At 37.0% G+C, this 6,295-nt stretch overlaps 1 long non-coding RNA gene across 1 annotated transcript; it reads left to right on the top strand.

The window, feature by feature from the left end:
- Window positions 1-2,202: 2,202 nt before the first annotated feature.
- Window positions 2,203-2,788, top strand: LOC138904726 (uncharacterized). Its single transcript, XR_011413470.1, has 2 exons — window positions 2,203-2,368; window positions 2,751-2,788. It is a non-coding gene; the product is annotated as an uncharacterized lncRNA (long non-coding RNA).
- The last annotated feature ends 3,507 nt before the right edge of the window (window positions 2,789-6,295 follow it).

Below are 6,295 nucleotides of genomic sequence, written 5' to 3'. Positions count from 1 at the left end.
ATACTTCAGAATTTCGGGCATACGGAACTTCTTTGGGATCGGCTTCAGAGCTGCGCTCGGAGAGAAAGGCTTTTGGATAAATTTTTTGGAATCCAGGCCCTTCAGTATCGGTGGTGCTCCCGGGATTTGGTTGACCGTGGAGTTATAGGTCTCCATTTTTTTGTTGCTGGCTTCGATTTTCGTTTCTCCCGATTCCACCCGTTTTTTCAGTTCCTCAAGCATCTTTATTATCTCAGGTTTGGTCCTGGGTTCTACTTCACCCGATCTTTCTATGGCCGGTCCATTTCTACGGGCATTTTTTCGCGACGATTCGGGCTCAACTCTGCTGGGGGCTCGACTTTGGTTCTGCAACTGGGCGATTGTTGTCAGTTGAGCCTGTAACATTTCGAATATCACGCGCAAGTTGATCCCGCCACCTTCTCCGTCGCGTGTAGTCCAGGCTATCGATCGGGCTCTCCCGCGAATGCTATTTTCGGTGTCAGCAGGCAAGTTTGCTTCGGTTGCCACGTGTGAGTTGGCATCGATCGGATCAACGACCGGGACTCTGTTGGGGTCAGCATAGGGCACCTCGTTGCTGGGTACCACGTTATTTTTTTTTCCATGATGGTCCGACTCAGCATCCACGTTCAAATGGGCAGATTGGGAGCTCGACATTTTTTATTAGACCTGGAATTAAAAGCTCAAAGAACAAGTGTAAAATAGAGTGTGTTATGAAAATTTGTATCAAATTAGCACTATTATCCTTAGCCCCACGGTGGGCGCCAAACTGTTTACCCTAAAAAATGAATAATAATTAAATTTGTAAGTGATTTTAAGGATACGTTGATTAATTCAATACAAACGATAAATTGCGTTAGATTAAACAGATAAATGAAGTGATAAAATATCAAACCAATCAAGAGGGGTGATCCCGCACTTAGTAACAGCTTAATGGAATGCCTGCCTTTGAACCCGGGCTCACGTTACTGATGATTTGAATAACAGAGAAAATAAGAGTATATTGCCTTGATGTGCGTATTATCATGTCCCTAATGAATAATCAGACCCCCTATGTATAGTAGGGGAGTTTTACCCTATGTACAATTCCATAAAAGGTAAAAAATCTTTTGTTTAACTAATCAGTGGTTTTCTGCCGATATGTGCCGAGATCCACGCCGTGATATCCGATATGTCGCGAATATCACGGCCTTTTATTGGTCGTGCTCGATTGTCTGGTAATGCTCTCCGAGACTTTTGGGGTTTGAACCGAACCTGGGATCATGACACCGATACTCCCGAGGGCCGGTGTTTTGCCCGGACCCCGGATCAAGGGGCTCCTTGCCTCGATTCTGGTTCCTTGCCTTTACGTTTCTTGCTCAGTTCACTTCATCGAAAATCGAGACATCCCATGGGCTCGATTTCACCCGTATACAACCCTCTTACATGTGTATCCGAGATCTTATACTCGAAATATAGATAGGATTCTTAAAGCTTTTCCCTTTAATTTTTTTATTATCCGTAGGTAATAGCTAGGTAGAAGTGGCTTGACTGAATGAATCGATCAGAGAAAAAAGGAATAGACATTCGGAGTGACTTGACTGACTGAGTTAGAGAGAAAGAAACCGATGTGATGGAATACATAGAAACAATATAGGTACAATCTTTGTGCTATTCTTAGTAAAATCGCACTAAGCTTTTATAACTCTTTTCAATAACCACAAGGCCAGTACTGGAGACATTCTATATATTTCAAAGAATATGAAATTGACCAAGAATAACTTTTTATAGAGCTTTAATGGAGTAATAGTAGTACTTTTTTGTAGTTTTCCCTGGTCTATTATATATATATATATATATATATATATATATATATATATATATAGAAAAGGCTTGATGGTCGACCAAGGACATAAATGATATTTTGCTCTGCCATTATTTATTTTATGTGTAAAACTGCTTTATTTCCTTCGCAATATATCTGACACAAACTCTAGAACTTTCCCTAGCTTTCTGAAGCAAAAACAACAACAAAAAGAGAATTAGTGAAGGTCTTATTTTGGTTAATAGCTTTTAGGTCCCGTGCAATTTATCGAATTTCAGACTACTTTACGAATTTTTGGTTAGTATTAGGCAAAGAATATCTAGTACTAAATTTTAGGGAAACAAATGCTGCTGAATTTTATGTCACTCTCTTCAAATTTGCGAGTGTATGTTGAATTCCATTAAGTTCTCTTTAGCTTTAATATTTTTTTGTCTCCTTTATCTTTTGACCGATTAAAGGCTTTGGTCATTTTAAATGAGTAATTAGCTGAAATATTCTTTGTTGCAGGCATCAAGAACGCTGCTATATTTATTCCTGTAGAACCATGCCGGGATAAGAGTTGCTAAGGTAAATTTTGAAGCTTAGCAGAATAAAAATGGAAATCTTTGTTTACTTTTTGTGTTTCAAGAATAAATACGTACTATCTCCTCTTACCCTTTATGTTATGTTAGGAAATACTTTATGATCCTAAATGGATAGCTGCACATGCTATTTGTGTTTAACTATTTTCTTGGTCTATTTTAACTATCAATCTTCAAACAACGCATAAAGAGAGGTTGTGTATGCGTAAAAATACAAGCACTGTGTAATGTGTTTGTGCAATATTAAGATGCCAACTCAGTAAAATGATTTGATCGTATTTGTTGTTTTTGTACTAATATAATTGTGTTATTTTAGTCATCCTGTCGCCATTCTACAAGCAAGACATCATATAGTATCTTTGTTTCAGGTCTATAACCATGTTTGGAGGGTAATTTATTTCTTTTACCACATGTGAAAGTAAATATTGCTTTAGCTCATATTGATGCAATGTATAGTACTTCACTGTTCCGGCCCTACAACAATATTTTTTATAGGTTTATTTGTAGATAGATATATTATTAAATTTTAACTATAACTGAAAAGTTAGCATTCTTTCTAATTTCTAAATTGTTTATTATTGGCAGATTTTAACTTTCTCCCAATGCCTACAAAACCCACACCATTTCAAAATGAAATAACTAAATTTTGAATACGATGCTAGAAATTAAGCACAGAAGCTAAGATATTCTATAATATTTTTTATGTTTGTTTGTACACGGTAACACTTTAATATTTGATACAAGGACCAAATTTGCATATGAAGAAAAGAGTAGTACACCAGGAATCTTTGTATTTGAGTGTGAAGCAACTTTTGTCATGAAACTTGAGGTTTCCAAACCATGATTTGATAGGAATTCAGTTTATATTTCCCAATTTATAATGTTAAGAAGTCTTTTGGAATTCTTAATACTTGAAAGAAAAAAACGTTATGCTTGATTTCAAGATTTTGTGTCCTTTCTAATCTGAGGTAAAATGTGGATAGCAACAATCTAGGGAAACCTCTCTTAATTGACTGAGCACGGAATTTAAGAAAATAAAGAAAATTTTTGAATTTGTGGTGTAAAATAAGGCACATATATTTTGTGTGGCTATAAATTATTGCATAAAGGTAAATTATTTTCAAATAGGGAAAGATGTCATTCTTTTTGACACGAACTAAAAAGGAAATAGGTTCACATAAATTGAAACGAAGGGAGTATCATTTTAGTGGGCATTTGGACATAAGAATTGTAAAATTTCAAAATACTGGAAAAAATATTTCAAGTGAAAATGACATTTGAAATTTAGAGTTCTGTTTGGATATGAATATAATTTTGGGTAGTTTTTAAAATTTTGTGAGTGATTTGAGTGAAAATTTTAAAAAATAATTTTTTAGAATTTTTTAAATTTTTAAAATATAATTTAAAATAAAAATTAAAAATTTTATAAACAAACGACAATTTCAAAAAAAGTGATTCTTATGTCCAAACGGGCTTTTAGTATCATCAACTCACTAAACAGGGGCCCCTCAATCCTCATCCACACGTCACCGGCACGATAGATAGAGATTAGAGTATGCGAAGTATAATTACATGGCTCATATTAACCCCAGTGAAAAGTGTTTTTAACTCTTTACCCATAATACTGTGTGGTGGAAAGCTGTGGATGTTGACTTACAACAAAAAAATCTCAGTTTAAGTTAATTATTCGGGTAGGTAGCGTAAGAAATATCTACACAATTAGCAACCAAATTTTTGTTGGTCACATGTATGGTGTGTTGTTCGATTCTACAGGTTATTTTATAAAATTTTCATATCAATTTTTCGGTTATTTTATTATATTTAATCAAAATTAAATTTTTTAAAACCGTTCCAATCATGTTAGTTCCTCTTCGGTATCGGTATCGGTACGGTTCGATTAATTTTCGATATTCTTTAGATACAGCAACAACAACCCAGTAAAATCCCACTAATGGGGTCTAGGGAGGGTAGTGTGTACGCAAACCTTATCCCTACCCCAAAGGAGTAGAGAGGTTGTTTTCGAAAGACCCTCGGCTCAAGAAAACAAAAAGACAAAAGGACAAAAGGAGACTTTCGATATTTTTTTAGATGTCGGGTAAAAATTACTAATAGAAGTAGAATGCAATAATATACATACTTTTATAGGATTTCGCAAAACACTCTAAATATTTTTACTGTTTAAAGGGTGATTGTCACGACCCAAAACTAACCCCCTGTCGTGATGGCGCCTATCGTGGAACTAGGCAAGCCGACTCATTTCCAAAACAAAACGATATTTTCATTTCAAAGATAATTTCAAGATTATTTAACATAAAAACCTCCATTTAAAGAGTTCAAATCAAAGAAAAACAGAAGTGCGGAAAAGAAAAGCCCGACATCGGGGTGTCACTAGTCATGAGCATCTACTATAATCTGTCTAACAATATCAAGACTAACTCAGCCTGGAAAAATAGCTAAATACAACTAGAGGAAGATAAGAGGGAGAAGAGCAGGGGTTGCGATCGCCAAACAGCTACCTTGCTATCTCCAAGAAAATCTACAACCAGAACACTCAATAACCGCTACCGTGTCCAGCCACACCTGGATCTGCACACAAGGTGCAGAGAGTAATGTGAGTATGCCAACTCAGTAAGTAACAACAATAAATAAAGACTGAGCAGTAGTGACGAGCAATAAAGCATATAACGTTCATATCAGGAAATCTCAGTAAAATACCACATGCTCTTAAAAATCAGGATTTGAATCAAATATCTCGTTTAAACCCAGTTCCAATAAAAATCATTTTAAAGACATTTTTATTTTCCAATAGTTTTTCAAACAAAGGCTCAATGCAAAGGTGAGCAAAAATGATGAAATCATAAACAGCCACTCTGGCAGACCTCACAGTCGCTCGTGCCACTCGGGCATACCTCACAATCACTCTTGCCACTCGGGCATACCTCACAATCACTCTTGCCTCCCAATCACTCAGCACTAGGCACCCGACACTCGTACTCAGTAGGTACTTGCGCTCACTAGGGGTGTGTACAGACTCCGGAGGGGCTCCTTCAGCCCAAGCGCTATAATCTGCACGGACAACTCACGTGCGATAATAATAAAGTATGTTGCAGGCGGGCAGCCCCAATCCACACTCATCCTCACCAATCAGGCCCTCAGCCTTACTCAGTCATAAGTATGCTGCAGGCGGACAGCCCCGATCCACACTCATCCTCACAAATCAGGCCCTCGGCCTCACTCAGTCATAAGTAACTCAAGCCTCTCGGGCATTTTAGTAAAATAGGGCATTCGGCCCAAAACATTTATATACATCAAAATAGAGTCATAAAACTGAGTTATGCGGTAAACAAGTATAAACATGACTGAGTATAGATTTTCAATCGAAACAATGAGAGGATGGTAAGAAACAGCCCCTAAGGTTCCAAACAGCATTGGCGCAAGGCCCAAACATGGCATTCAGCCCAATTTACATAAAAATCTTTCTAAATCATATAAGTATCAATAGTTTTAACAAAGTATGCAACTTTACAGTTGCTACGGGACGGATTAAGTCACAAATTCCCAACAGTGCATGCCCGCACGCCCGTCACCTAGCATGTGTGTCACCTCAAAATAATAGAATGATACGAAATCCGGGGTTTCATACCATCAGGACTAGATTTACAATCGTTACTTACCTCAAATTGGTCAAATCTCTACCCCGAAATGCTCTTTCCTCTGGACTCGGCCTCCAAATGCTCCAAATCTATTCACAATCAATATAATACCATCAATATACACTAATGGAATGAATTCCACAAGAAAAGCTTCAAAAATAGACCAAAACCTGAAATTGGCTCAAAATTCGCCCGTGGGGCCCACGTCTCGGAACCCGATAAAAGTTATAAAATCCGAAAGCCCATTCAACCACGAGTCT

The sequence above is a fragment of the Nicotiana tomentosiformis genome, chromosome 1 (genome assembly GCF_000390325.3).
Source record: "Nicotiana tomentosiformis chromosome 1, ASM39032v3, whole genome shotgun sequence".
In the NCBI taxonomy this organism is placed as follows: Eukaryota; Viridiplantae; Streptophyta; class Magnoliopsida; order Solanales; family Solanaceae; genus Nicotiana; species Nicotiana tomentosiformis.
Note: the sequence above shows the minus strand (reverse complement) of the source record. Positions and strands in the feature narration are given on the sequence as shown.